We start from the raw sequence: 17,517 nt of genomic DNA, 5'->3' as shown, positions 1-17,517 counted from the left end.
GCATGTCACTGTTAACTTTTATTTAAGTTGATGGCAGCTGCATATGCAAACCATGTTTCAAAAATCAGATGCTGTGACACATTCCTAAATCCACTGAAGTCAATGAGAGGCCTCCATTTTCAGCAGAACAACTTCAAGTCCTATGGAAATGACTTTTCAAGTTGTACATTCCTGAATGTCAAATTGTTTAAGACTAAAGAAATTCTGATACTTCATTGGTAATTTTTGCCACAAATTACAATTGAAAAATACCAAATGTCAGAACTTCCCAGTGAGCACATTTGCTTCTGAAAAGTTCAATACATTATGTTTTGCATTTGTGGGTATTTATTTATTTGTTTGTTTACATTCTCATTCTAGAATAGGTTTTACAGATGACTTGCATCCTAAAATACCTAATTCACGTTACCGACATAAGTGGAGCCATGGACAGTTAGTTAAGACATAGACACAACACAGACTACAGAGCATTATGACTGAGAACTTCTCCTAATAGATAACTGATATTCCACCTGTTGAATGAGGTGAGAAAGTTAGGGACAGGCAAAACAATATATAGTATATATTAAAAACATATAATATCTATCATGGATGATATATACTCCATTATTTTAAAGCCAAGAGAGACAGTGGATCATTGACACCACTATAGTGAATAAATTTGTCACAAACATACCTTGCGGCTTGAAGTTTTGTGTCAGACATCATTTCCCTAGTAGTTTTGTTCCAACTAACCCAAATGTTAAAAATATATACCCTCTACCTAATGATCTGCTTGAACTTCCAGGCACTGCCTTTACCTGCTAGATTAAAGACTGTGATTGCATCTACTGATCTCTCCTTGTTGTGTACAGGAATGTATATATATGTATTTATATAAATACCTAAGATTTAAGTTGTGCCTTGATTTTCTTTTTGATCAGCTAAATAAATTAAGGGTAAGTCCCTCACCGTAACATATGAACACTTCACAAACTCTGTTAACTTTTTGATAAGTGGTGGCAAATGTGATCGGCTTTAATGTAATGTCTTCACTGTGAGAAAATAAAAATAGAAGTATCATATCCTATTTGTTGCAATAAAAGTTTTACTATCTGTTTCTGGCTTTACTGATAGTAATTAAAACTCTAGAAAACAGCGTTTAATAGGATGAAAAAAGGTCTTTTTAGTTTTAATTCTCCAAATGCACATCAAAGCCTTCCACTCCCTCCGTAGTCCTGTCAAGCTGCTGTATAAATATGTGCTCTGTTGTCTGACACCGAGGAAGAAGGAATTTTTGGCAAAACAGTTCAGCAGCAATATGACCATTGCAAAACACAGTGCTGTGGATAGGGGAAAGAGAAAGTTTTACTGTGAAGGCATCATGAAACTCAGTTGTGCCAAAATCAGCTGCAGAATACCCATGCTGGTTTTAAAAAATCAGGTGTCGAAAGGCACCTTTTGACTCATGGAATAAGAACATCAAAACTTACCCCATAACCAAGGCAGCCCAGAAAAGCCTTTCACAATGCCACTCAAAAGCAGAATTGGATCGTATTTCTGCTCATAACAGTTGGAGAGAGTCAGTTCTGTCAAGTGACAAAGAACTTACTGCTCTTCTAGTCTACTGAGATCCTGTAAGAGCCCCTTTTTGAACCTAGCTACCTCCCCAAAAGGCTGGACTTTCAGGCAAGTGCAGATCTGAGAGGAAGAATTTTTGCTGGTTCTTCTACTTGGGAAGGAAGTGTTAGCTCCATGCTGTTTGATCTTTAGATGTGGTCTCTTCATGACTTCAGACATACTGGCTTCCTTTTAAATCCATAAGATTTATGCAAATCCCAAGCGAGGAAAAAGATAGATGCTATTATTTTCTAAAAGAACATTAAATAGGAGCACGCATTGCCCTGGTCAGGCAGTTTGAACTGCATGGTGCTTGAAGGGCAATAGATAAGTCTGTGCTCTACATACTTTTCCAAAGAGCACAGAATATCTGGTATTAAATAAGCAATGGAAAATTGTGCTGTACTATATTACACACCAGATATGAACGGATTGTTTCATATATTAAAACAAAGGACAAAGAATTGTTTGTGTAAATTAAGATTGCATTTGGAGACATTACCTTCATTCCTTTTGCTTTCCAAGCATCGCCATGATATATCAATCCCTATTACCTAAGGGACAACAGATTGTTAAAGACTAAAAACCAGATTGTTTCAGACCTTGGCAGAAGCCTAATCACACAATCAGCTTGGAGGTGCCTCTCCTTTTATTGGTAAGTCAGACCTTGGCTTTCTACATTCTTACAGTAGCTTTACGGAAGTTTTCTTATGACCAGTAATTTCAAAGTTTGCATTTATTTGAACATAACTTACGATGCACATACCAATATCTAGATATCCAGATAGTATCTTTGTCTCTAGCAGGGTAAGAAAACAACTGGCTACAGGTATCACTCTTCTGTTGCATATTGAAAAGCATCTGTGATCAGGTGGAAAAGAGCAAAGTGGACTGACTTCTGGGCTCCAGACAGAAACACTGGATTAGAAATATTAAATGTCCTGAATTTTGTGCCTGTTTTTTCTGCCTAGCTATTCCCATGGAATTGAACATATCATGCAAGGAGTCCCCAAGAAATGAAGCCTTCCTCCTATCTGAGGAATTCTGGCTCCATTCCCAGATGCTATATTGCAAAGAAGGACGGAGTTATTATCATGAGGTCTCCACAGTGTATAGCTCCAATAGCAAAATGCATCCTTCAGCACTGCAGAAATCAGCACAATGTAAAAGCCCAGGACAGATTAATTCCTGTAAAGCTGGAAGGCATTATTATCGTTGCCTAAGGTAAAATCTTCAAAAGTGCCTAAATTACTTAAGCTGTTGAAGTACCATTTTCAAAAATGACATAAGCACTTAGAAACATAAATCCCATTGAAGCCACAGGCTCATGATTACTATAGCGTAAGTTATTTCACATCAGCTGAGCAGCAATAACTGCTACGGTTACCCTGATAAGCTCTGTAAATGAGGCTTAGGTGGCTCTTCCTTTGCAGGTTAAGTACAGTCAAATTCTTCTTACTTCCCATGTAGCGTGCATGCAGCCTGTTATGAAGGCCTACCTGACACGTGGTAGATGATTAAGTCGTAGTAACTCCACCATTAGCAAATGAAATCAATGGGACCTTGGAACTTATGAATATGTAAATTCAGCTCATGAGAGGTTTTTGACTCATATCCTAGACAGAATTTCACCCAGAAGTTCCTCCAACAAGCCCACAGTGGCTCATTGAATAGATGCACACAGAAACTTGCTTCCTTATTCTTAGAAATAGCTACAGATTTTCAATACTCTGGAATATTATTCTGAATATTCTTACACACAGGCATGTATTCTCCAAAGAGAATGTTTTACTGAGAGCCTGTTGATACTTTCTATTCCTTTATTTCTTCTACTTGTGTCAGGTTACCCAAGTTTTTGAGTAGGTATGTGCCTTCTGTGTGTGTGTGCATGTGTGTGCATGCACACGCATGTGTATGTGTTAAAACTACAAATCATTAACAATGTTCTAAGAAAAGACACACTAACAGGTTAATCATCCATAGAAAACCGTGTGTGGGTGGTTAAATAATTCATTTGAAATATAGCTCATCTTCTCACCCACTCACAAAGGTGTTAATGAAGGCATGAATTTTCTTTCATATTTGGGAACAAAACAAGGCTTATTTTTTGGCTTTTATAAGAAATGCTAAAAACAATGTGAGAAATCATCTTCTCAAATAGACACAGAGTTCTCACAAGCATTTATGCAACATCTGCTACTGGGCCGAGGGCCGAGGCTAGTAAACAGTAATGTCAATACAAGCTAATAATATATTATTACTAATAATACAAAGTAATAATACATTTCTAATGCTTAGAGCACCTACAAGTGTGTATCCTAAGACAAAGGCTGGATTCCATCTAGAGAGGCAGAAAGAAGACAGTCACCTGTTTACAGCAGTAAATGTCATCCTTTGTAGTATTTCAGCTTCTCTGCTGCAATATGATGTATTCATTTGTTCTAAATGTATTGCTCTGTACCTAAGAATGGATGCTGTGATCCAAAAGGCATGTACAGAAGAATCGCTGGTTTGATTGCAGGATCACAAGTTAGGTCAGAATATGCTGCATGTAAAGACACGGTTTTCATGAACATGGTGAGTTTTCCTGTGGCACTAGCTGCAACTGGATACCCTGCTTTAATGAAAAGTACACAGTATTCTCTATTTACAGAATTTAATTGTTTCCAAACTGCTGGTGTTGGATAACAAAAGCTTATGAATCTTTTATATTCCCGTGTATTAAAGTTCTCAGTCAAATAGGCTTGAAAGGGAGCATCTTGTGTTGTTTTTACTCATCAGGTAAATATATCTCACATACCCTATGAAACATGACTACTATCCTGTTTTCTTCCACCCTGTTTTATGCTTTTTAGGTAATCTTAGTTTAAAAAAAACACATGATGTTCCAAAATTACAGGGAATTATATTTTCATGTAAGAGAAATCCTAGACGGTATATTCTGGGAAATTATGCTTTCAGAAAATAAATTCTGAATCCGGTGGTTTGAGATTTTAGAATCGCATTGATAAATTCAGGAGAATGCTTCTGACATGGGCAAGGTATACTTAACCTTCAAATTTAAGGAACTGATAATTTACTACATAGTGCAGCAACCTTGAGACTCTGTCCTTCACTGGGGCATCGGCTTCCTGGTAGTCACTGCACAGCAAAAACAAGCTCAAGGTGTTTTTTGTGCAAGGATTGACATAATGCAATTTCCCACTATACCTTACTATGTGGTATTTTGCTCACGTGTTCCTAAGGTGGACACTGTGCATAACGAGAACACTGCCTAGCAGGAAAGCATTTTCTAGTTGACTCTCTCTACTCAGACACCCACTTCTCCCCTACCTATGCTAGTACACAAGGAAACCCATTGAACTGAACTCTGCACCTAAATGCAGCCCAGCCCCTCCACTAGTATAAGTCAATCTGCGCCACAGATCCAGTTCAAACCCAACTGCATTGAAAGGGGGTCTTTCCACTGTGTGGAAGATCAGGTTATGCATCCTGCCTAGGATAGCCCAACAGACAAATAGGTAAGAGCCGGATTTGCCCTATGTTACGCTGTAGTACTCTACTGAATTAAATGAATAATGATGTGCTGGTTATTTTTTCTATATAAAAGCCCTTCTAATTCCATTCAAGTTCCCTCCTCAAAACATCTTCCTCTTCTATTAGGAGAAATTCTGAAATATTCTCATTTTCCTCATGCTGTGAAATTACAGTACGTGGTCATTGTGGGCAGCGTATGATGCAACTGGCAAGTGTTAAATAGCTGGCCACCCACTGTGGAATAATAGTGGATGGTTGCAAAAGCACAGTAAAAGTCCATCAAATAAAGGGCCAGAATTCCTTAGACAACAGTTAAAACCCCAGGGATAAAGCAGTCGAGCATCACTTCCTGCCTAAGATAGATGACATTAGTGTCCAATGAAAACAGACCTAGACTCGAAGGGGAAAATGCAGACCAGATTCTGAGATCTAGATGTGAAGGCACCCCATTAGCTGCACTTGTTATCTGTCCACAAAACAATGCATAAATCTGTAGTGCCGCCTGTTTGGAAAAATAAAAGCACTATATAAACCAGTTTATAATTTTTTACAGTTCCTCATTGCAGCTGGCGATCACTAAAATAGATGATCTCATAGTCTGCTGTGTGCCTGCCAGATAGCTTGCATGCAGATAGATGCCTTTGTGCTGCAGACCATAGAAACCTGCATAAAATTGGCCTTCTTTCCTTAATAGAGCTGCATGAACAAAGATGAGTTTGTTGCTGACCAAGAACTGAAAGCTTTGTTTTGTAAGACGCTCTGAATGTATTGCACTTTGCCAAAGGAGAAGGTTCTCCATAAAAAGAGAAAGAAAGAGAGGGAGAGAGAAGGAAAGAGATAGAAAGTGAGAGAGAGAGAAAGAAAGAAAGAAAGGAGAAAGTGAGAGAGAGAGAAAGAAAGGAGAAAGAAAAAGAAAGAAAAAAGTGGAAACCAGACAAAATGCGTACACTTCTGGTGGTGGATATTTGTGACTAAAGTGGGCTGAAAACTTTTTTTTTTTTTTTTGAATACTGGTCACATTTCTTGAGCTGAATAAAAATGAAAGAAAAAGGAACTTTAATTAATGGGATGCCTTTTGATTTGTAGAGCAAAACTGCCAGAGCAGATGTACCAGCAAAGAGGATTAGATTGTCCCTTCTCTGACGCACTGAAAATTTCTTTTTCCCCTTGTAGTAACCCCCATTGAGGAGAGGCTGTCTTTAGTGTCTAAGATTCAGCACTGCTAAAGAAACTGTTGTATTTGGGTACAATGGGCAGCTCTCACAAGACTAGACAGAATATGTGAGGAGAGAGCTAATATTCCTTTAAATCCAAGGTTGATTCCACTTTAGTATTTAGAAAAGCCTAAATAAAAGAGAATTTCTAAGTCTGAGTTCTTTCAAAACTCATCAAATATGTATTAAAGCGAATCCTGAAACAGCCATGACTAATGTTCGTCCTTTTTAAAAGCTCAAATAAGTTAGATAAAGAGTCTTGAACCTATTTTTGTTTTATTTATATTAGTCCATCAGTTCACCTATTTCTGAGATCTTTGGCTGCAGTTCTCCTTTAACCAGGGTGGAATGATGAAGTGCACATTTAACTAATGAATTTTATACACACAAATTAGGCTTGATTAACAAATTCCTTAGGTATTCCATTTTAAATATTTAAAATTATGTTTTCAAAACTCTAGTTTGAAGAAAAATGGATCTCTACTTCACTTCTAGTTATTTAACTTCCTTTACACCAGCTGTGAGATAAGTTGTATATTAAAGTCTTTTTTCCTAGTGCTTGCTTAAGTTCATTTTGAGTTTCTTCTGTACTGAGAAGCAAAAAAACCAGATTGTATTGGAAACATGTAACTGGATGAGCAGTGCACATGTTAAGGTGGTGAGTATACAGCAGCCTAATTTATCCAAAGAGAAACTGAATGGCTGCAGGAATCAAAATAAATACTTATATGCTGTTTCATATCTTCTGTTCCATCTATAAACAACACACATTTTCTAAAGTGAATGTGTGCACAGAAAAGAGGGGCAATGAAGCATTTTGATGCTTTCTTTAGTCATTTTTTTTGAAGGAATGGAAAAAAGTAAGACTCTTCAGGCCACATTTGGCCCATGCTTATTTCTTGCCTTTTTGGATTACTCCTGAAATGGAGCAGGCACACAGGGCTTCAGTTGACGTTTTCTTTCCTTTTCAAAGGATAGTAACTCTGGACTACACTTCTTCCCACCTTAGCCAAAGGCTAACCTTGACATCAGCTTTCATGAGGATGTGCCCAAAATCATGATCTTATTGCTTACTGGTTGGTTAAGTGATATTGTCCTTCTCTGCCTGGTATTTTCCTGTTGGTAGACTGAAAAATTCTTTTTTCCAGACAGAAATATATCCCTGTTTTACCCAGAAGAATGACTGACTCTTATATTGTAAAATTATTTAAAACAGTTAAAACTCTCTCAGCGAAATTCAGAAGTTCTGATATAACTGAGTGTCCTGGTTTCAGCTGAGATAGAGTTAATTTTTCTTTATAGTGGCTGGTATGGGGCTTTGGTTTGGATTTGTGCTGAAAACAGTGTTGATAATACAGAGATGTTTTAGATGTTGCTGCACTACTCAAGGACTTTTCCGCTTCCCATGCTCTGCCAGGTGCAGAAGAACTTGGGAGGGGACACAGCCAGGACAGTTGATCCAAACTGACCAAAGGGACATTCCATACCACATGACGTCATGCTCAGCATATAAAGCTGGGGGAGAAGAAGGAAGGGGGGGACATTCGGAGTGATGGCGTTTGTCTTCCCAAGTAACCGTTACGCGTGATGGAGCCCTGCTTTCCTGGAGATGGCTGAACACCTGCCTGCCCAAGGGAAGGAGTGAATGAATTCCTTGCTTTGCTTTGCTTGCGTGTGTGGCTTTTGCTTTCCCTATTAAACTGTTTTTATCTCAACCCTCGAGTTTTCTTACTTTTGCTCTTCCGATTCTCTCCCCCATCCCATCAGGGGGGAGTGAGCGAGCGGCTGCGTGGTACTTAGTTGCCAGCTGGGGCTAAACCACGACACTGAGTCACAATAAAAACATAGGAAAGTACATTTTCACTGTAAAGGTAGAAGAGAAATTTAAGATAGGTAGTAAAAAAGAAACATTTTTTGCAATGTAATTTCAGAAGTCTCATGAATAACATCTTCTCAAAGATGAACAGGAGACATCCTACTGCAGAGGAAACTTTACCTTATTCTACCTATGTAAAATTCTGTTTTTTTCTGGCAGTGTTCACAGGGAATATGTCTGCCAGCCTTCTTTTCTATTCTCAGCAACAGCAGATATTTTATATCTAGATTTCCAAGCACCTACTTGAAATGAAAATACCAAATATTCACCACGCTCTTTATATCCTATTGGGGCAGTGCAACACATAACAAAGATATAAAGAAAACTTTCAAAAATGTGACTGGCACCCCAAGAATTTTCTTTTAGGTCTAATGTTTTAGGCATTTTTGTAAATCAATGGGAGCGCTCACTGACTTGCATTATCAGTCCCTTTGCTCTGGAACACAGCCTCCCGAGAGTGAGAGCAATGGTGACCAACTCCTTGTACTTCAGTTTCAGGGAAAGTAGCAGGAATAGGTTTCATTATCAGGGTAGCTAGACCAATCATCATTTGAGGGCATAGCTGGGGTAAGGCTTGGGACAACGCATCTGTCAAGACAGACATGAGGAAGAAGGAGAACTGTAAACTAAAAAGAAACTAGGTCAGAAAGACACAAAGACATCAGCAGTTAGAGCCAGAAGTATGTAACAGTGATCCTCATCATTTCACAGGCTGGGACATGTGATGACACTAATGCTGTCCTTTTGAAAGAATTACGAAAATAATAAACTGTTTGACATGATCATTGAGCCAATTCTCTTCTTGCGTTGTTGTCTCCCTGTTTTCTTTTAGAGCCAACATTGCCGAAGGACAGGGATCCCCAACATTTTGTTCCTAGAAGGCCACTTTGGCCAGTCAGGCTGGGGATTACATAGCAAATGACAGAAAACCTCCACCACCACCCCCAGCAACATGATGGCCATTTACAAACCACTACAGAAAGTCACCTATGGGTAGCAACGTGTCCCTGGGGTTCCTCTGAGAGCCAGCTGGTGGGTGGCTTGGTGAGGTGAGGCTGCCGTGAGCTCTGAGGACCCTGGACCCCATGTGTCCAGGCACAATCTTCAGTCTCCAAACAGCTGGAAGAGACTCCAGCCTCGATGATCGCTCGGTCCCCTGGGGAACAAGCACAGTCTCACAGGCGGCCCCTCTGAGAGCCGTGTACAACAGACCTGTGGGCCACAGATGACTACAGTTTGGCATTACCAGGGCTTCTCTAAAAATTACTTTCAACACACCACTTCTGTCATGTTTACTTCCCCAGAATGGTCTCTATTGCCAAATGTCAAACAAAAACCAAAGCCCCAATGTTTTCTTTTGTCAAAAATGGCTTCTTCTGGTGCAGAACTCGGGCATTTATTGCTCTCCCACTGAGCAAGTTACTAGCTGGTTTAGGCTATGATATTGAGAAGTCAAGTCCTAATGAAACATTTTAAATTTGTTTCTTCTTCTTGCAAATCACATTATACATTATACTTGGCATAATACTCCTGTTGCTACTATAGTGTCAGAAGCTTTATATTGACATCAAAAATAAGTACATCTTTTCCTCACAGAGACCTATCCATGAACAGTACACACATCATTGCCAAGGAACCAAAGCTTTTATTTAGCCAGCTGTAAATCCTGTAGAGCTCAAATCAAAAGTCAATAAAGGAAACTGGCAAGTCAAGTCATCAACAGCAACTTATGGTGGTATTAAGTTGTTTCTACAACCTCTCCAACATCAAGACTGTGGATGGGTTTCTGTGATGGATGTAATGGTACAACTAGCATGCCACTAGACAAGTTATCTCAGGGAAATAGCTTACCAACATCAGCTACTTCCCATCTGTACATAGTTAGTCTGCAGTCCTTTCTTCCACACTTACCTTACATACTAACAGTGGGTAAAAATGAGCATGTGGCTTATTTACCAGGGAACAGTGATGCACTGCTCTCCCCAGCAGAAGCTTGCTTGGTTGTGTATATCCAACTGTTGACTCCTACCCTCAGCACTGAAATTTAGAAAAAAAAAAGAAGTGAAATGAGCTTAAAATTGTTACCTTTTGGCAAAAAATGGGTATTCTTACAGAATTTTATGTCATCTAGACAATAGATCCCTAAACTGCCCATTCTAATATAGATCATTACAGCATAGACATTTTCCAGAGGTTTCACCACCCTGTAACAAAAATCCAAGATCGGCAGAGACAGGGATTGCAGTTCATATCGTGCACAGAATCAAAGAGCAAATACGTAGACTCATTTTAAGAAGTTATTAACATTTTAATTAGTAACGCGCATGTGGCTGTGAAGTGCAGGTGTAGTAATACTCCTGTGATAATGATGAGAAGCAGAGGAGTCAGGCAGGGAGCGAATTTTCTTTTCCCATGTCACTAGATTTCCTAGATGTCACTAAGATTTTCTTCAAGTTTATTCCTCTTTCATTTTCAGCATGAGTTTTCATGTACAATTTTACTGCGGATGCTTCAATTTTTTTAATGCAGTATTTATCATTCATGGACATAAAGACTGGCTATAAAATTGTCTTTTTGTTTGTTTAATTATAAGTATAACATTTATTAGGAAGGAAAACATAGCTTTTTAATATCCAGCTATTGAAAGAGCTACAAAACATGTCTTCCTTTGTACTGGTTTTGTTATATTTATAGTGACAGAACTAAACCTAGCATTTTGGGCTTGTGCATGGAAATTGAATTAGCAACAGAATGTAATGTGAATAAGTTTATCACAGTCACATTTCCATAACAGCATTACAACCACTTTACTTGCACTTGCTGTGTAATTAAATTCATGATTCAGCCTGTTTTGTTAAATTACATTCATGACTACATATGCAAAGACCTGATTCTTTTTCTTTTCTTTTTTTTTTTTAATTCTGCAGCAGAGTTAAGATGGAGACAGTTAAATCAATGCTTGCTTATGAAGCACTACACTAATTCTTTGTTCCTTGTATTTTTAATTTTTTTATTTTTTTTAACTCTAACTTGCTTGGTTTGTAGTAAATGCACTGCTCTATTCCAATACCTTAGCTTCACTACAGTGATTTTTTTTTTTTTAATTTAATGTACCACATTATTTCCTGTACTTAAATATTCAGATAAGGTAATGCAGTATCTACAGATAGAGTAATGCAGCCCCTTTATGTTCCAATGTATGTTTCTCCAGTTAATGCTGCTCACTCGTTGTAGTCTATCTACCTAGGTACTACAAGATTTATTCCCCTTTAAATATCTGGCAACAACTTGCCTTACTTGGTTTCTCTGTGTTCAACATCATTCCAGTCTTACTGCAAACACATCTCTTTGACACAAAACTCCAGAGCTTTCAATTCACTTGTAACTCCAAACCACATACAGTTACTAGTTAGTCATTTATCTCTCAAAATACAGAATATTCTAATTGATTCTGAAATTACCCACTCTGAAATTCATGTCATAGCTGCTAAAATAGACTTTTTCCATAATATATCCTATTATTTTTCTTTTTCTCCTCCCACCAAACACAGCTTTGCAGGTTTTGCATTTATAGCTTGAGAACTAAGAAGGTAATTTGTGCATTACATTCTTTGATTTAGATACTGTCCTTGATAACTCATATGCTGTGCCAGGAATCAGAAAATAGTTGATCACTAGACCTGTACCAGAGGTGTTGTTGCCTCCTCACTCTGTGTGACATGAGAATGATTAGCAAAATAAGACTTACCAATGACTACCCCACTCCAGCTGCATAGCCTCAGCATGACTACCGGTAAGTGAAGAGACATCAAACACACATGGAAATACGCATCCATGGGAGAAACTTCACAGCGGCCCTGGCTATTATTTTCAAATCAACTTGCAAAGCACAGAGCTGAGTTATCAGGCAAGTGTTAGCCCATGAACAGTGAGCTATGCAAGGCAGGGCTACAAAAACAGCTCTTGAGGCCTGCAGTCCTCAGTTGCTCTGGCAGAGTGGGACGAACAAGAAGTGTTATATTAAGAAGGAGAGAAGATATGGGCAGAAATTCCCAGGTGAAGGCAGAGGCAGAAGTAATAAGCGAGAGAATTAAGGTATTTTACTGCAGGAAAGAAAAACAAAGAAGGTGGGAGAAAGATCAAAGATCCACCTGTGTTGCTGTGTGATGGCAACAACGTGAAGCTCTTTCCCATTCACAACTCCTCTCAAATACTGCAATATGAGGGATGACATAGCATTTGGATACAGAGTGTATTCCCATCCCCTTTTTAATGCAGAGACTATGAACCTAATTTAGGCATGTAATTCAGACATAGACGCACTTCCCTTTTGGGTGCCTGCCACCAGTAGGAGGGAGCAGAAGAGGAACGCCTGAAAGCGGAAGGGTGCCATTCCTTTACACAGAGGAGAACATTGGTTTCACTTGCCTTCTGCAAACTGCACCGCCCTTTGCATGGTGTAGCTTCAAGGGAGCCAAGTATGCCGTTATCCAGGACACCACAGGGGTGGGGGGCTGGCCACCCTTCAATACGGCCTGAATGATATCAAATCCTCCTCAGATAAAGAAGACCTGGAGTCAAGGTTTCCTGCTCCCAAGAATGAGCACTAACTGGCACCATATGATGCAAAGAGGACACGACTGCTGGTTGCAGTTCAGGGTGTGAAATAGTTACCTGCCTCCTCATCATGAATGTATGTGAGTGTTGAGAAGGTTTTTTCAAGCCTTCCTTCATTGACATGCCTAGGAAGATCAGTGCCTAAGGGGTTAGGTAAGTAGCTAGGCTGGAAAGATGCTACCCTGTTTCATCTGTCTCACAAAATTTTTATTTGTATTTATCGCAAGATCCAATTCTGCCAACTTAACTGTCATTGAATAAGCACCTTGATCTGTGAGCAAATCCATCAAAGTCAAACGGCTCTTCTCACATTCTGAGGTTCAATTCAATGTAACTCTGAGTAACGGAGTCATGGCCTTCAAGAAAATACGATTCACTCTGTTACCCCCCCATCTCCAAAAACAACACTTATCATAGACTTTCTGTCATTGAATCTTCCTCTTTTCAAGGTTCAATTATTCTTTAAAATGTATCTTAAAAGAACTCTGCTGTTTTCAAAATCTGTAGTTGCCATCAGGGCACTTTATATCCCCGAATTAAAGGTCAGGACAGATTCTAAATTGGTATCAATTGGCAAAAATCCACGAGCTTCCATGAAGCTGAGTCTATTTACATCAAATGCCTTCCCAGCCTTTTGAGAACAAGATTTTATTGTTATTATTATTATCACTTTAAAGGCTACCAAGGCAGCAACATTTATGCAGTTCGTTTCCTGAAACTTGAGTTTGTAAAAAGAAAGCAAAACAAAAACCCCTTACTTTCTCTTTACTCATTTTCTAATTAAATCCGCATGGAGAATATTGCCACTCTAAAAATAATTGGGTATATTTTCTTGTTCTTGCAAGCATGAAAAATTTTTCAGCAAACATGATTGCATGAAATGTCCCTTATAATAGGCTCAGTGGCTCTCACAACTAATTGTGACATTATATCATAGGAAAAAGTCCATAATGCTCCTCCACCACTGAACCAAAGAAACAAGCGTACTAATATATGCACAAAAGTTATCCTCAAGCAAAACCTCTGCTTCTTGCTCAGAGCCTGAAGCTGCTGCTATGGCCCTGTTGAAGGGAACAGCATTCAGAGCAGAGTCACGACAGCCACGTTATGTCTAGAACTATTTTACAGGATCAGGAGCACATATGCTGTCCCTGGGCTCCCATATACAGAGACTTTGGGATTTACCCCCATACCGTAGCATCATGGTGTGCAGTAAAATGGCATTTACCCTGCTCAGTTGACCCTGCTTGTGGAGCGAGGAGGCCCTCACAGCTACGGCAGGGTTCCTCCTGCTGACAAACAAGTGTCTCGCTCTTGGGCTGAGTTCCCGTAGCCGCTCCTGCTCAAAAGCAGCACAAATTAACACGGGTCTGCAATAGCAGGCGCTCGGTTTTAGACAGACTACCAGTTTCCAGGCAACGCAGTGACCCTTTTTGTTCAGAGGTATCGTTTTGTTAACCGTAATTGTATATACTATCTCCACTTTAATGAGAGACACCTAGTAAATTATACAGGGAAGCATTTCACGGAGCGGACACAGGCACCGTGAGAAACTCCAGCTGTTACTCAGCAATATTGATTATTCATATGCCATCCTGGTTTTCTGTGTGAGGCAATTCACATTGCAACAAAGCAGAAAGCAAAGATGCTATCAGCTGACATCTTGCAACTCTGGATATAAAAGTTTAATTGTTCGATCCTATGGTCTTCAGGTGGGTTGATCTTGGCTTAACAGGGTTTTCGCTGCCTAGTGAGTAGTTTACAGTAGGTGACCAAACGAGCCAAAGAAATATAGTATAGTATAATAATGGGCTTAATTTTTCTGATGGGTAGCATTAAAGCTACACGGCATCTTCTCCTTTCTTGTAGAAAACAGCATAAGGATATGACAGGTCGAGAACAGTGTTGCTTGCCACGGCCTTTGGTATACCAGGCATTTCAGGCTGGCAGGCAAAAACACGTGCCCATGTGTCTGATCCAACTGTGTTGTTAATTGAGGGTCTTTGCAGAAGAAATGGGAGGTCATTACAGCTCATAGCTATTCATGTACATGCAACAAACATAGAGAGGGAATGTAACATAAAAAGTAGGAGAATGAGGGAAAAAAATGGTTAAATTCCCCTTCCTTTCATTCTCTGGCTGACTTCTGCCCCAGGTGCTGTGCTACTAGAGAAAAGCTCCAAAGCCCAGACAGAGACAGATAAACCAACTTGCTTGCCCACAGCACCCGGACATCACAGGCTTCAAACAGGAGCAAATGCATTGATAGACTGCAAAAGATGAGCCCAGATGACCTGCAGCATGGATGTTTGATTTCATGGGACACCATGTTGAGTGAACATTCCCAGCCCAGCTCAACAAATCATCTCCGTTATTTTTCTAAGACATGCTTTGTTGAAAACTGTATTTTCTGAAGATGGCACGTTTGGGGACATCTTTTTGCCCACTGATCAGAGCTTTGCTGACCAGGTAAGGATGGGTGGAAAGAGGAAAATTTCCCATATACCACAGAGAATGAGTGACGACTGAGAACAAAAGAATTGGCATCACTTTAATTAAGCCTTCAGGTCTGTGGAATAAAAACACTAGATTCATGATTAATAGCCAAAACACATAACGTTCTCTTCAGAGAACAAAGTGATGTACTGTTCAATAACGCCATGAATACTAGGAGAGTGGGCAGAGCTGTGGTGAGTAAGGGAGAATTACGGTGCCATATGGCAGCAGAGCCCACACAGAAAGAGCAGCTGCATATCCACAGCAGCAGCAGCAGCTGCTGGAAGGAACTGAGGAACAGGCAACCCCAAAAAGGCAGCTGCTGGAAGGAACTGAGGGACAGGAAAGCCCTAAAAAAGCCCTGGAATATAAAAATATGATGGTGTGGGAAGTGCCCATGCAGCTATAATTCTTCCTAGAGTTGTGAACATGAATTAATCACTATTGCCAGACACTGCAGTGGAGCAGTGCAGGGTCATAGGGGTATTTTCCTGGTTATTACTCCTTTGACCCCCAAGAGCCTCTCAACTGACTCTGCCATGTCTCTGTCCCCAGCCCCTCCATCCTTCCCAAGATGACTCCTGTGCTCTTATGAAGGGAAAATAACCTTGAAGAACCAGTTCTGTACCTAATCTGGAAGTTCCCCTCTCTGCAATGAGAACGTGTTTTAGATGTGGCACAAAACCAACAGTAGAGCAAAGGAGCCATGAGTCAGTTCTCAGCCTCCACTCTTCGATTCCTCCTGGCTGCACCTACTTGTGGTGAGGGAGAAAGGGAGATACATGCAGATCAGCATTAAAGAATAACCCTTTACCAGAGGCTGCTCCACCCAAATCAATGTTGCAATAGTTTCTGTTATGAGTACACAAAAAACCTATAACATTTCTAACACCAGAGAAGGAAAAAACAGAAGAAAACGTTGTGCTAATTAAAATACAACCCCTTACAAAAGGAGGCTGGGAGTATTTCGGCTATGATTTCCTGTTTGAATGTGCACGTAGCTTTTAGAAAAGCAGCCAACCTTAAAGAAAATTCCCGGCAACGGCAAATCCATCAAAACCCTGTATAAGTTGTTCCTCTGCTTAATTAGCCTCACCATAATATGCTAATCAATGGTAAATAATTGCTTTTTAATGGCAACCACTCTGTGCAACCTTTAATTATCCACAAGTTTCCTGTAAATCATCACCAATTCCAACCAAGCAGTAACATATCCACTAATAGCTCTGAAGCTTCATAAAAATCTTTGGTGATTTGACTGTCTCATTCAAGAAGCTCAGCCTTGCCCCTCCAAAGTCAGGTACTCGGAGCAGATTGCATATTTGGAGAAGACCAGACTACAAAAGGGGAAAAAGGCAAGTTTCATCCGTGTTTACCAGGCAGAGTTTGGCTTTTACATAGATGTTTTTTGCTTAACACATTTCGTGATGAAAAAATTTATGTCCTCATTTCACTTTGTATGGAGTACATATGGGAAAAGGCTTCCATGTGGCAGCAGTGATCTTAACAGATGCTCCCCTTTGGGCAAACATGGGCTTTTAATGGAAAAAGTGCTAGGCGAGGTGCCAGGTACCTTATCTTGATGGAGCAAATTCATTTTGAAATGAAAGTTTAGTTTATCTCCAGTGTTTCTTATTTATGATGTTAGCTGTTAGCTGTTATCCTGCATCACAAGCAATGTTTAACTTAAAGATATTCACATCAGATATAAAAACAGGGAATTGGAACTTAAATCAGTTAATGAGCACAGTTCATTAAATTGCCAACCTAACCCATGAAAAGGGAGATTATAATTGCAGCTTATTCTTCATCTGTCACTCATTTCTCTTAAGGGAAATGATTGTTGGTTTTTACATGGAGTCATCAGTCAGACTCATGGGTGCCTGATGAACTGCGATAAAAAGAACGTAGGAATCATAAAGAGTCAAGTCATTCATTACTTTCTCTTGTACACCACTTGTAGACAAGGTGCCAGCTGCAGGAAAATCTCTCTCTGCCCCACACTTGAGTTGCAATAGGCCTATTATTCAGTGCCAGGCTATGGTTTCCTAACTTTTCCGGCATCAGCTTAATAGTAGCGTCAGCTGGGCATCATGCCATGTACATCAGCTATGCCTCATTTACCCTCCTGCTCCCAATTAGCTCGATCATGGTGATAAAACCAGGAGAAAGACCTTT

This window comes from Ciconia boyciana, chromosome 1, assembly GCF_034638445.1.
Source record: "Ciconia boyciana chromosome 1, ASM3463844v1, whole genome shotgun sequence".
In the NCBI taxonomy this organism is placed as follows: Eukaryota; Metazoa; Chordata; class Aves; order Ciconiiformes; family Ciconiidae; genus Ciconia; species Ciconia boyciana.
The sequence above is the reverse complement of the archived record's forward strand: the minus strand, read 5'-3'. Positions refer to the sequence as shown.